The sequence below is a fragment of the Scyliorhinus torazame genome, chromosome 18 (assembly GCF_047496885.1).
Source record: "Scyliorhinus torazame isolate Kashiwa2021f chromosome 18, sScyTor2.1, whole genome shotgun sequence".
NCBI classification, from domain to species: domain Eukaryota; kingdom Metazoa; phylum Chordata; class Chondrichthyes; order Carcharhiniformes; family Scyliorhinidae; genus Scyliorhinus; species Scyliorhinus torazame.
Window position 1 is genome coordinate 84,531,329 of NC_092724.1, and position 15,074 is coordinate 84,546,402.

The 15,074-nt window shown below is 51.6% G+C and overlaps 1 protein-coding gene across 1 annotated transcript in view; it reads right to left on the reverse strand.

The window, feature by feature from the left end:
- cdr2l (cerebellar degeneration-related protein 2-like) overlaps positions 1–15,074 on the reverse strand; it is an 82,252-nt gene that overhangs the window by 26,347 nt on the left and 40,831 nt on the right. The window lies entirely within an intron of this gene.

Genomic DNA, 15,074 nt, shown 5'->3' on the forward strand with positions numbered 1-15,074 from the left:
CCACTCTCTGACTTCTATCGGTTAGCCAGTTCGTTATCCAACTGGCCAAATTTCCCACTATCCCATGCCTCCTTACTTTCAGCAGAAGCCTACCATGGGGGACCTTATCAAATACCTTACTAAAATCCATGTACACTACATCCACTGCTTTACCTTCATCCACATGCTTGGTCACCTCCTCAAAGAATTCAATAAGACTTGTGAGGCAAGACCTACCCCTCACAAATCCGTGCTGACTATCCCTAATCAAGCAGTGTCTTTCCAGATGCTCAGAAATCCTATCCTTCAGTATCCTTTCCATGACTTTGCCTACCACCGAAGTAAGACTAACTGGCCTGTAATTCCCAGGGTTATCCCTATTCCCTTTTTTGAACAGGGGCAAGACATTCGCCACTCTCCAATCCCCTGGTACCACCCATGTTGACAGTGAGGACAAAGAACAAAGAAACAAAGAACAAAGAAATGTACAGCACAGGAACAGGCCCTTCGGCCCTCCAAGCCCGTGCCGACCATACTGCCCGACTAAACTACAATCTTCTACACTTCCTGGGTCCGTATCCTTCTATTCCCATCCTATTCATATATTTGTCAAGATTCCCCTTAAATGTCCCTATCGTCCCTGCTTCCACTACCTCCTCCGGTAGCGAGTTCCAGGTACCCACTACCCTCTGCGTAAAAAACTTGCCTCGTACATCTACTCTAAACCTTGCCCCTCTCACCTTAAACCTATGCCCCCTGGTGATTGACCCCTCTACCCTGGGGAAAAGCCTCTGACTATCCACTCTGTCTATGCCCCTCATAATTTTGTATACCTCTATCAGGTCGCCCCTCAACCTCCTTCGTTCCAGTGAGAACAAACCGAGTTTATTCAACCGCTCCTCATAGCTTATGCCCTCCATACCAGGCAACATTCTGGTAAATCTCTTCTGCACCCTCTCTAAAGCCTCCACATCCTTCTGATAGTGTGGCGACCAGAATTGAACACTATACTCCAAGTGTGGCCTAACTAAGGTTCTATACAGCTGCAACATGACTTGCCAATTCTTATACTCAATGCCCCGGCCAATGAAGGCAAGCATGCCGTATGCCTTCTTGACTACCTTCTCCACCTGTGTTGCCCCTTTCAATGACCTGTGGACCTGTACTCCTAGATCTCTTTGACTTTCAATACTCTTGAGGGTTCTACCATTCACTGTATATTCCCTACCTGCATTAGACCTTCCAAAATGCATTACCTCACATTTGTCCGGATTAAACTCCATCTGCCATCTCTCCGCCCAAGTCTCCAAACAATCTAAATCCTGCTGTATCCTCAGACAGTCCTCATCGCTATCCGCAATTCCACCAACCTTTGTGTCGTCTGCAAACTTACTAATCAGACCAGTTACATTTTCCTCCAAATCATTTATATATACTACAAAGAGCAAAGGTCCCAGCACTGATCCCTGTGGAACACTACTGGTCACAGCCCTCCAATTAGAAAAGCATCCCTCCATTGCTACCCTCTGCCTTCTATGGCCTAGCCAGTTCTGTATCCACCTTGCCAGTTCACCCCTGATCCCGTGTGACTTCACCTTTTGTACTAGTCTACCATGAGGGACCTTGTCAAAGGCCTTACTGAAGTCCATATAGACAACATCTACTGCCCTACCTGCATCAATCACCTTAGTGACCTCCTCGAAAAACTCTATCAAGTTAGTGAGACACGACCTCCCCTTCACAAAACTGTGCTGCCTCTCACTAATACGTCCATTTGCTTCCAAACGGGAGTAGATCCTGTCTCTAAGAATTCTCTCCAGTAATTTCCCTACCACTGACGTAAGGCTCACCGGCCTGTAGTTCCCGGGATTATCCTTGCTACCCTTCTTAAACAGAGGAACAACATTGGCTATTCTCCAGTCCTCCGGGACATCCCCTGAAGACAGCGAGGATCCAAAGATTTCTGTCAAGGCCTCAGCAATTTCCTCTCCAGCCTCCTTCAGTATTCTGGGGTAGATCCCATCAGGCCCTGGGGACTTATCTACCTTAATATTTTTTAAGACACCCAACACCTCGTCTTTTTGGATCACAATGTGACCCAGGCTATCTACACCCCCTTCTCCAGACTCAACATCTACCAATTCCTTCTCTTTGGTGAATACTGATGCAAAGTATTCATTTAGTACCTCGCCCATTTCCTCTGGCTCCACACATAGATTCCCTTGCCTATCCTTCAGTGGGCCAACCCTTTCCCTGGCTACCCTCTTGCTTTTTATGTACGTGTAAAAAGCCTTGGGATTTTCCTTAACCCTATTTGCTAATGACTTTTCGTGACCCCTTCTAGCCCTCCTGACTCCTTGCTTAAGTTCCTTCCTACTTTCCTTATATGCCACACAGGCTTCGTCTGTTCCCAGCCTTTTAGCCCTGACAAATGCCTCCTTTATCTTTTTGACGAGGCCTACAATATCACTCGTCATCCAAGGTTCCCGAAAATTGCCGTATTTATCTTTCTTCCTCACAGGAACATGCCGGTCCTGTATTCCTTTCAACTGACACTTGAAAGCCTCCCACATGTCAGATGTTGATTTGCCCTCAAACATCCGCCCCCAATCTATGTTCTTCAGTTCCCGCCTAATATTGTTATAATTAGCCTTCCCCCAATTTAGCACATTCATCCTCGGACCACTCTTATCCTTGTCCACCAGTACTTTAAAACTTACTGAATTGTGGTCACTGTTACCGAAATGCTCCCCTACTGAAACATCTACCACCTGGCCGGGCTCATTCCCCAATACCAGGTCCAGTACCGCCCCTTCCCTAGTTGGACTGTTTACATATTGTTTTAAGAAGCCCTCCTGGATGCTCCTTACAAACTCCGCCCCGTCTAAGCCCCTGGCACTAAGTGAGTCCCAGTCAATATTGGGGAAGTTGAAGTCTCCCATCACCACAACCCTGTTGTTTTTACTCTTTTCCAAAATCTGTCTACCTATCTGCTCCTCTATATCCCGCTGGCTGTTGGGAGGCCTGTAGTATACCCCCAACATTGTGACTGCACCCTTCTTATTCCTGATCTCTACCCATATAGCCTCACTGCCCTCTGAGGTGTCCTCTCGCAGTATAGCTGTGATATTCTCCCGAACAAGTAGCGCAACTCCACCTCCCCTTTTACATCCCCCTCTATCCCGCCTGAAACATCTAAATCCTGGAACGTTTAGCTGCCAATCCTGCCCTTCCCTCAACCAGGTCTCTGTAATGGCAACAACATCATAGTTCCAAGTAGTAATCCAAGCTCTAAGTTCATCTGCCTTACCCGTAATGCTCCTTGCAGTAAAACATATGCACTTCAGGCCACCAGACCCGCTGTGTTCAGCAACTTCTCCCCGTCTGCTCTGCCTCAGAGCCACACTGTCCCTATTCCCTAGTTCTCCCTCAATGTTCTCACCTACTGACCTATTGCTCCCGTGCCAACCCCCTGCCATACTAGTTTAAACCCTCCCGTGTGACACTAGCAAACCTCGCGGCCACGATATTTATGCCTCTCCGGTTTAGATGCAACCCGTCCTTCTTATACAGGTCACACCTGCCCCGGAAGAGCTCCCAGTGGTCCAGATAATGGAAACCCTCCCTCCTACACCAGCTGTTTAGCCACGTGTTCATCTGCTCTATCTTCCTATTTCTAGCCTCACTGGCACGTGGCACAGGGAGTAATCCCGAGATTACAACCCTCGAGGTCCTGTCTTTTATCTTTCTGCCTAGCTCCCTGAACTCCTGCTGCAGGACCTCATGCCCCTTCCTGCCTATGTCGTTAGTACCAATATGTATCAATATGTATCAAAAGATCATTGCCAACGGCTCTGCAATTTCATCTCTTGCTTCCCATAGAATCCTTGGATATATCCCGTCAGGCCCGGGGGACTTGTCTATCCTCAAGTTTTTCAAAAGGCCCAACACATCTTCCTTCCTGACAAGTATTTCCTCGAGCTTACCAATCTGTTTTGCACTGTCCTCTCCAACAATATGGCCCCTCTCATTTGTAAATACAGAAGAAAAGTACTCATTCAAGACCTCTCCTATCTCTTCAGACTCAATACACAATCTCCCACTACTGTCCTTGATCGGACCTACCCTCGCTCTAGTCATTCTCATATTTCTCACATATGTGTAAAAGGCCTTGGGGTTTTCCTTGATCCTACCTGCCAAAGATTGTTCATGCCCTCTCTTAGCTCTCCTAATCCCTTTCTTCAGTTCCCTCCTGGCTATCTTGTATCCCTCCAACGTCCTGTCTGAACCTTGTTTCCTCAGCCTTACATAAGTCTCCTTTTTCTTCTTAACAAGACATTCAACCTCTCTTGTCAACCATGGTTCCCTCACTCGACCATCTCTTCCCTGCCTGACAGGGACATACATATCAAGGACACGTAGTACCTGTTCCTTGAACAAGTTCCACATTTCACGTGTGTCCTTCCCTGACAGCCTATGTTCCCAACTTATGCACTTCAATTCTTGTCTGACATCATCGTATTTACCCTTCCCCCAATTGTAAACCTTGCCCTGTTGCACGCACCTATCCCTCTCCATTACTAAAGTGAAAGTCACAGAATTGTGGTCACTATCTCCAAAATGCTCCCCCACTAACAAATCTATCTCTTGCCCTGGTTCATTACCAAGTACTAAATCCAATATTGCCCCTCCTCTGGTCAGACAATCTACATACTGTGTTAGAAAAGCTTCCTGGACACACTGCACAAACACCACCCCATCCAAACTATTTGATCTAAAGAGTTTCCACTCAATGTTTGGGAAGTTAAAGTCACCCATGACTACTACCCTGTGACTTCTGCACCTTTCCAAAATCTGTTTCCCAATCTGTTCCTCCACATCTCTGCTACTATTGGGGGCCTATAGAAAACTCCTAACAAGGTGACTGCTCCTTTCCTATTTCTGACTTCAACCCATACTACCTCAGTAGGCTGATACTGATACTGCCTTTCTGCAGCTGTTATACTATCTCTAATTAACAATGCCACCCCCCCCCCACCTCTTTTACCACCCTCCCTAATCTTATTGAAACATCTATAACCAGGGACCTCCAACAACCATTTCTGCCCCTCTTCTATCCAAGTTTCCATGATGGCCACCACATCGTAGTCCCAAGTACCGATCCATGCCTTAAGTTCACCCACCTTATTCCTGATGCTTCTTGCGTTGAAGTATACACACTTCAACCCATCTCCGTGCCTGCAAGTACTCTCCTTTGTCAGTGTTCCCTTCCCCACTGCCTCATTACACGCTTTGGCGTCCTGAATATCGGCTACCTTAGTTGCTGGACTACAAATCCGGTTCCCATTCCCCTGCCAAATTAGATTAAACCCTCCCGAAGAGTACTAGAAAACCTCCCTCCCAGGATATTGGTGCCCCTCTGGTTCAGATGCAACCCATCCTGCTTGTACAGGTCCCACCTTCCCCAGAATGCGCTCCAATTATCCAAATACCTGAAGCCCTCCCTCCTACACCATTCCTGCAGCCACGTGTTCAACTGCACTCTCTCCCTATTTCTAGCCTCGCTATCACGTGGCACCGGCAACAAACCAGAGATGACAACTCTCTCTGTCCTGGCTTTTAACTTCCAGCCTAACTCCCTAAACTCATTTATTACCTCCACACCCCTTTTCCTACCAACGTCGTTGGTACCAATGTGCACCACGACTTCTGGCTGCTCCCCCTCCCCCTTAAGGATCCTGAAGACATGATCTGAGACATCCCTGGCCCTGGCACCCGGGAGGCAACATACCTTCCGGGAATCTCGCTCGCGACCACAGAATCTCCTATCTATTCCCCTAACCATTGAATCTCCTACAACTATTGCTGTTCTATTCTCCCCCCTTCCCTTCTGAGCCCCAGAGCCAGACTCAGTGCCAGAGACCTGGCACCTGGGGCCTTCCCCCGGTAGGTCATCCCCCCCAACAGTATCCAAAACGGTATACTTGTTTTGAAGGGGAACGGCCACGAGGGATCCCTGCACTGTCTGCCTGTTTGTTTTTTTCCCCCTGACTGTAACCCAGCTATTCTTGTCCTGTACCTTGGGTGTGGTTACCTCCCTGTAACTCTTCTCAATCACCCCCTCTGCCTCTCGGATGATCCGAAGTTCATCCAGCTTCAGCTCCAGTTCCCTAACTCGGTCTTTGAGGAGCTGGAGTTGGGTGCACTTCCTGCAGGTATAGTCAGCGGGGACACCGGTGGTATCCCTCACCACCCACATCCTACAGGAGGAGCATGTAACTGGCCTAGCCTCCATCCCCTCTTACCTTACAGAATATAGCTGCCCTGTGGACCAACTGGATCTCCGCCCTCCGACTCTGCTCCCAGTCAGCTGCACTCTCTGTAAACTCCTGGCTCTCTTCTCACTCTTTGCGGCAATGTAGGAAACAAAATGAAAGGAGCACCTTACTCCCTCCTCACCTAACTCTCTCAGTCACCAAACTCTCACTATCGCACTCAAATGCACCAAATTCAGCACTCCCTCAGTCACCAAACTCTCACTACAGCACTCAAATGCACCAAATTCAGCACTCCCTCAGTCACCAAACTCTCACTACAGCACTCAAATGCACCAAATTCAGCACTCAGTACAAATAAAGTCTGCACTGTAGGGGATCACTTTTATACTGTGAATCTAGCCTCTGAAAACTGGCCTAATCCAATTAACTAATTACCAAGCTCCAGCTGCAAGTGCCGACAAGTAGAAACTTTGTTTAAAGCTGATTGAAAATTCACCTTCTTCTAAACCAAACAGCAACTTTTAAGTTAATTAACTAAATACAAGAAAGACAATGAACAACATTTAGATACATAAAGCCAATCCAGACTCGTCGGCGCCAGCAGTCGCCTACACAAAGGGAGGTGAACGACCACCTCAAGACCGCCCATCGATCAAGGAATCGCTCCAGCATTGGAGAAAATCGAACCAAGTGACTGGGACAAAGTCCAATCACTTGGAACCAGGTACAGGGTCCGCCCCGAAAGGCGGGAAGCCCCTGGGGACTATAAGAATAGAGTCCAAGTTCAAATCGTTCTTCTTGACCGGGTCACTCAGCAACACGAACCAACCCTTGACAGTGACCGGTCCAGACATCGCTGAAATCGAGTAAGCCTTACTTCAACGCTCGCTACGAGATAGGCGCTCCTAGCTACCAATCTGTACCAACTTCGAATCCCGCAGGCTCAGAACCCGAACGAAAGGCCATTTGTTTCCCTGACCTGGTGGGCCAGTTCCGAGTTAAGTATTGGCCTGTTAGTCGTAGAAGTAGCTTAGACGTAGAATTTATGCATGAGTAGTGATTACTGTGTATAATAAATGTGCTTTGATTTAAATCTTACGAAGCGGTGTATTGGATTATTGATCATTACTCAGACTTGAACCACGTGGCGGTATCAGAAAGATACCTGGCGACTCAAGAGCAAAGGTGATAAAACAGAACAATTAAACTAAGGCAAAAGTTAGCAACACTGCCACCAGCTACCCCTCCGTAATGGTGACCGCCAGTACACTGCCTTCGAAGCAGATGGGCGGCTCTATCATTTTTTCAGGGTTCCCTTCGGTGTCACGAACGGGGTCTTGGTCTTCCAACGTGAGATGGACCGAATGGTTGACCAGTACGGCTTATGCGCAACGTTCCCGTATCTTGATAACGTCACCATCTGCGGCCATGACCAGCAGGACCGCGACACCAACCTCGGAAAATTTCTCCAGACCGCGAATATCCTTAATCTGACTTACAATAAGGATAAATGCGTGTTTAGCACCGACCGTCTAGCCATTCTAGGCTACCTAGTGTGAAGTGGAGTCATAGGCCCCGACCCTGAGCGCATGCGCCCCCTCATGGAATTCCCCCTCCCTCACTGCCCCAAGGCCCTAAAGTGCTGCCTCGGCTTCTTCAGCTATTATGCACAGTGGGTCCCCAATTACGCAGACAAGGCTCGACCCCTGATCCAGTCCACAACCTTCCCCCTGTCGACGGAGGCCCGCCAGGCCTTCTGCCACATCAAAGCAGACATTGCAAAAGCCACGATGCGCGCCATCGACGAGTCCCTCCCCTTCCAGGTCGAGAGCGATGCGTCCGACGTAGCTCTGGCCGCCACCCTCAACCAAGCGTGCAGGCCCGTGGCTTTCTTCTCCCGCACCCTCCATGCTTCCGAAATTCGCCACTCCTCGGTCGAAAAAGATGGCCCAGGCCATAGTAGAAGCTGTGCGACACTGGAGGCATTACCTGGCCGGCAGGAGATTCACTCTCCTCACGGACCAACGGTCGGTTGCCTTCATGTTCGATAATGCGCAGCGGGGCAAGATTAAGAACGACAAGATCTTGCGGTGGAGGATAGAACTCTCCACCTACAATTACGAGATCCTGTACCGTCCCAGGAAGCTGAACGAGCCTCCTGATGCCCTGTCCGCACAAGTGGACCGCCTCCGCTCCCTCCACGAGGACCTCTGCCACCCGGGGTCACTCGTTTCTTTCATTTTATCAAGACCCGCAACCTGCCCTACTCCATCGAGGAGGTCAGGACAGTCACCAAATCTGTGCGGAGTGCAAACCGCACTTCTACCGCCCAGGGAGGGCGCACCTGATAAAGGCTTCCCGTCCCTTTGAACGCCTCAGCATGGATTTCCCCTCCACCGACCGCAACACGTACTTCCTAAACGTGATTGACGAGTACTCGGGGATCCCATTCGCCATCCCCTGCCCAGCTACGACGACGTATCAAGGCCCTCCAGGGTATCTTTACACTGTTCGGTTTCCCTGCATACATTCACAGTGATAGGGGTCCTCATTTATGAGTGACGAACTGCGTCAATTCCTGCTCAGCAAAGGCATCGCCTCGAGCAGGACGACCAGTTACAACCCCCGGGGAAACAGGCAGGTTGAGAGGGAGAACAGCACGGTCTGGAAGACCGTCCTGCTGGCCCTACGGTCCAGGAATCTCCCAGTCTCCCGCTGGCAGGATGTCCTCCTAGTGGCTCTTCACTCCATTCGGTCGCTGCTCTGTACTACCACAAATTAGACACCTCATGAACGTCTCCTTGTTTTCCCCAGGAAGTCCTCCTCCAGGACCTCGCTCCCAACCTGGCTAGCGACACCTGGACTCATCCTGCTTCGGGGACATGTGAGGGCGCACAAGTCGTACCCGTTGGTCGAGAGGGTCCACCTGCTGCACGCCAACCCCAAGTACGCCTATGTAGCGTTCCCTGACGGCCGCCAAGACGCGTCTCCCTTCGGGACCTGGCGCCTGCTGGAGCCCCACACGCACCCGCACTATTGCCCCCACCCCCATCCTCCCCGCAGCACCTGACCGGAGGGTCAGTACTCCCGCCGCCCCTACCTAGGCCCGAACAAGCACCGATGCCCCCTACAGGCGCCCCTCCCCCCTGCCCACTTTTCGCCCCAACAGCGCCGCCTAGGGGTGACGAAGCTGCCTGGGAGGACGACACCACGTTCCCGGAGTCGCAACCACCGGGGCCCCCATCAGGATCACCGCCGAAGCCCAGACGCTCCAGAAGGACGACCAGGCCACCCGATCGACTGATTGCTACACCATGAACACTTTGCTATTACCCTCGACATCACGGCACCTCCATACCTGGTCCTACCATGCGAAAGGCGACATTAACACTGGCCATCACCCCGCCGGGTTCTTTTTAACAGGGGGTGAATGTGGTAATACCAGGTATTGCGGTACCTGAGAGGTGGATGACCATTGGCTAGACTCAGGAGTCTACCATTGGCTGATGTACATTGCTCCGCCCTGAGAGGCGGAGTATATGAACCAATGCCGTCCCAGCAGCCTTCACTTTCTGTATCGAAGCTGCTGGGGAACAGTTCTAGCAGATTAAAGCCTATTAGTTATGACTCACCTTGTCTCGAGAGTAATTGATTGCGCATCAAGGGAGCTGAAGGCGGACGTGGCAATGCTACAAGAGACACACCTAACGGTTACAGACCAGACGAGATTGAGGAAGGGGTGGGTCAGCCAAGTGTTCCACTCAGGACTGGACTCAAAGACCAGGGGGGTAGCGATCTTGATCAGCAAACGAGTGGCATTCGAGGCAGGGAGAATCGTGTCAGACAAGGGGGGTAGGTACATAATGGTGAGTGGGAAGCTGGAGGGGGTTTGAGTGGTACTTGTGAACATAAATGCTCTGAATTGGGACGACGTGGAATTTATGAGGTGGATGTTAGACTTAGAGTCACATAACCTGATCATGGGAGGGGACTTCAATACAATGATTGATCAAGAATTGGACCGTTCCAAATCCTGTTCAGGGAGGAGGCCCGCTGCGGCAAAGGAATTGTAGGGTTTTATGGAACAGTTGGGGGGAGTAGACCCATGGAGGTTTGCACGGCCGAGGACAAAGACGTTTTCCTTTTTTTCACAAGTCCACAAGGTATACTCTCGCATCGACTTTTTTGTTCTGAGCAGGGCGCTAATACCGAAGGTGGTGGATACTAAGTACTTGGCAATCGCAATGTCGGATCATGCCCCGCACTGGGTGGATCTACGGGTTAGTGTGGAGAGAGGGTGACGCCCGCTGTGGAGACGGGATGTGGGGTTGCTAGCGGACAAAGTGATCTGTGGGCGGGTTAACAAGTCCATCCAGAGCTACCTGGAAACAAATGATACGGGGGAGGTCTCTGCAGCGATGGTCTGGGAAGCTCTGAAGGCAGTGGTCAGAGGGGAATTAATCTCGATATGGGCCCACAGAGAAAAGGTGGAATGGGCTGAGAGGGACAGGTTAGTTGAGGAGATACTCCAGGTAGACAGGAGATACTTGGAGGCCCCGGATGCGGGGCTACTGAGGGAGCAGCGGAGTTGCAGGTGGAGTTTGGGCTGTTGTCCACAGGGAAAGCAGTGGAACAGTTGAGGAAGGCAAGGGGGGTGATCTATGAGTACGGGGAAAAGGCAAGTAGAATGTTTGCGCACCAGCTCAGGAAAAGAGGGGCGGCCAGGGAGATAGGTAAAGTAAAGAGTAGAGACGGTAATACTGTCCTGGACCCAGCGGGGGTGAACGAGGTGTTTAAGGACTTTTATACTAAATTATGTGAGTCGGAACCCCCGGCTGGGGTGGAGGGGATGAGGCAGTTTCTGGATCAGTTGAGGTTCCCGAGGGTGGAGGAGGACCTGGTGTAGGGGCTGGGAGCCCCAATTGAGATTGAGGAAATAATCAAGGGGCTGGAGGGCATGCAGTCGGGCAAGGCCCCGGGGCCTGACGACTACCCGGTGGAATTCTGGAAGTTTTTAAGAGATATTGAGCCCACTGCTGGTGAGGACATTTAACGAAGCAAGAGAGAAGGGAGTCCTCCCCCCAACAATGTCGTGAAACGGGAGAAGGATCCAGAGCAATGCGGGTCATACAGTCCGATTTCTCTACTGAATGTGGATGCCAAACTGCTGGCTAAGATACTGGCCACAAGGATAGAGGACTGTGTCCCGGGGATGATAGGGGAAGACCAGACGGGATTTGTTAAGGGCAGGCCAATGTCCGAAGGCTTCTAAATGTTATTATGATGCCCTCAGAAGGAGAGGAGAGATGGAGGTGGTGGTAGCGATGGATAAGGAGAAGGCTTTTGATCGGGTGGAGTGGAATTACCTGTGGGAGGCGCTGGGAAGGTTTGGGTTTGGTGAGGGCTTTATTGACTGGGTGCAGTTGCTCTATCAGGCACCAGTAGTGAGTGTGCGTACGAACCGGCTGAGGTCGGGGTATTGTAAACTACACCGAGGGACGAGGCAAGGGTGCCCCCTCTCCCGTTACTGTTTGCTCTGGCCATAGAGCCATTGGCCATGGCGTTAAGAGCCTCTAGGAACTGGAAAGGGCTGGTTCGGGGGGTGGGGGGTGGGGGGGAGCACCGGGTCTCGCTTTAAGCAGATGACCTGCTCTTGTATATTTCAGACCCGTTGAGGGAATGGGGGAAGTAATGCGACAGTCCCTCCATTATATATCTGACATTGTCCAGATTAACACAAAGCTCATCCATGGTCTTGTCTCCATTTCAACTTCCATCTGTACTCACTGACCCTAACTTCAATATAGTAGTGAGGCCGTGGAATGCCCTACCTGCTACAGTAGTGAACTCGCCAACATTGAGGGCATTTAAAAGTTTATTGGATAAACATATGGATGATAATGGCATAGTGTAGGTTAGATGGCTTTTGTTTCAGTGCAACATCGTGGGCCGAAGGGCCTGTACTGCGCTGTATTGTTCTATGTTCTATCAGATGCTCTATTGTGCAAAACCCAACTTCTTCTCCCTCAGATATGAGCTTAGACAGAGAATGTCATTGGATTATTTGACCAGAATTGGAATCAGGATGACGGCACGGTGGCACAGTGGTTAGCACTGCTGCCTCACAGCACCGAGGACCCAGGTTCGATCCCAGCCCCGGGTGACTGTCCGTCTGGAGTTAGTACATTTTCCCAGTGTCTGCGTGGGTCTCACCCCCACAGCCCAAAGATATGCAGGGTAGGTGAATTGGGCACGCTAAATTATTCCTTAATTGGGGAAAAAAGAATTGGAATCTGGGGCGGGATTCTCCCCTACCCGGCGGGGCGGGGTGTTCCGGCTTAATGGAATGGCGGGAACCACTCCGGCGCCAAAGGTGTGGAAGTCTCTGCACCTTTAGGGGCCAAGCCCTCACCTTGAGGGGCTAGGCCCACGCCGGAGTGGTTTGCGCTCCACCAGCTGGCGGGAAAGGCCTTTGGCGCCACACCAGCCGGGGCCGAAAGATCTACGCCAGGCGACGCGGGTCGGCGCATGCGCGGGAGCGTCAGCGGCTGCTGAGGTCATCCCCGCGCATGCGCAGGGGAAGAGGTCTCTTCCGCTTCTGCCATAGTGAAGACCATGGCGAAGGCGTAAGAAAAAGAGTGCCCCCACGGCACAGGCCCGCCCGCGGATCGGTGGGCCCCGATCGCGGGCCAGGCCACCGTGGGGGCACACCCCGGGGACAGATCGCCCCGCACCCCCCCCCCCCCTCCCCCAACCCGGACCCCAGAGCCTGCCCACGCCGCCTTGTCCCGCCGTTCAAAAGATGGTTTAATCCACGCTGGCGGGACAGGCATTCCAGCAGCGAGACTTCGGCCATTCGCAGGCCGGAGAATCGGCGGGGGTGGGCCCGCCGACCGGCGCGATTCCCGCCCCCGCCGACCGGCGCGGCGCAATTCCCCCCCCCCCCCCCCCCCCCGAATCTCTGGTGGCGGAGACTTCGGGACTCTGCGGGGGCGGGATTCACACCAGCCCCCGGCGATTCTCCAACCCGGCGTGGGGTCGGAGAATCCCGCCCCAGGTTTGAACCCGTTACCCATCAGTCACTCGCCTGCAGCCCTCAGCTTTGGAGTTGGAGAGAGGGTATCCGGAATCGGGAGGTCATGTTGCAGCTGTACAGAACTCTGGTACGGCCGCATTTGGAGTATTGCGTACAGTTCTGGTCACCGCATTATAGGAAGGACGTGGAGGCTTTGGAGCGGGTGCAGAGGAGATTTACCAGGATGTTGCCTGGTATGGAGGGAAAATCTTATGAGGAAAGGCTGATGGACTTGAGGTTGTTTTCGTTGGAGAGAAGAAGGTTAAGAGGAGACTTAATAGAGGCATACAAAATGATCAGGGGGTTGGATAGGGTGGACAGTGAGAGCCTTCTCCCGCGGATGGATATGGCTGGCACGAGGGGACATAACTTTAAACTGAGGGGTAATAGATATAGGACAGAGGTCACAGGTAGGTTCTTTACGCAAAGAGTAGTGAGGCCGTGGAATGCCCTACCTGCTACAGTAGTGAACTCGCCAACATTGAGGGCATTTAAAAGTTTATTGGATAAACATATGGATGATAATGGCATAGTGTAGGTTAGATGGCTTTTGTTTCGGTGCAACATCGTGGGCCGAAGGGCCTGTACTGCGCTGTATTGTTCTATGTTCTATGTTCCATTAGCAGCACGAGGCATGGCCAACCTCAATCCCCTCCTAATCCCAAGGCATGAACCCTAACCTGCTATCTACCCCCCACAAAGCCCAGCTCCCCACCCTACCATCTTCTGGTTTTTAAAAAATGTATTTTATTACAAACATGTATCAAAACAGGTTACAGCAAATAAACACCATGGGAAGCTTACTTCCCAACAATCAACTATACAGTCTGTACAGATTTTCCCCCTTTTTCAAATCCCCCCCCCTCGACGAACAGCTCCTCAAACACGGTCACAAACATCCCCCACCTTTTCTCAAACCCCCCTGCAGAGCCCCTTAACTCATACTATATCTTCTCCAATCGCAGGAAGTCATACAGGTCACCCAACCAAGCCACTACCCACGGTGGCGATGCCAACCGCCACTCCAGTAACATTCGCCGCCGTGCAATCAGAGAGGCGAAGGCCACGACATCGGCCTTCCTCCTCTCCATGAGCTCCGGCTTCTCTGAAACCCTAATATTGCCACCAAAGGTCCACATCCTCCTCCACTATCCCGGCTAAGACCACGAACACACCCGTCCAGAATCTTCCCAATTTTCCGCAACCCCAAAACATGTATCACTCCATACTCCCCAGTTGATCTCCCCTCCCAACTCCGCTTCCCATTTCTCCTTGATCTTCACCACCCGCTCGCCTCCCTGCTCCTCCAGCCACTTGTGTATATCCCCAATTCTTCCCTCCCCTTCCACATCCTGGAGCAACAGTTGCTCCAGCAGGGCGTATCCCGGCAGCCTCGAGAACCCCATCCAGACCTTTTGTGCAAAGTTCCTAACCTGCAGATACCTGAACTCACTCCCCCTCGGCAGTTCTACCTTAGCTCCAGACCGGCGAACCCTTCCTCCAAATACAGATCCGTCACCTTGACCAGCCCCACTTCCCTCCAGCTCCTGTATACACTATTCATCCCCCGCCCAAACCCATGATTCTCGCACAGCAGCGTTAGCACCGACATCCCTTCCACCCTAAAATGCCTCCTCAGCTGATTCCATATCTTCACCGTGGACTGCATCACCGGGCTCCCTGAATATCAACTCGGAGCCATTGGCAACGCTGCCGTCAGCCCTCAAACTAGGCCCCTCACA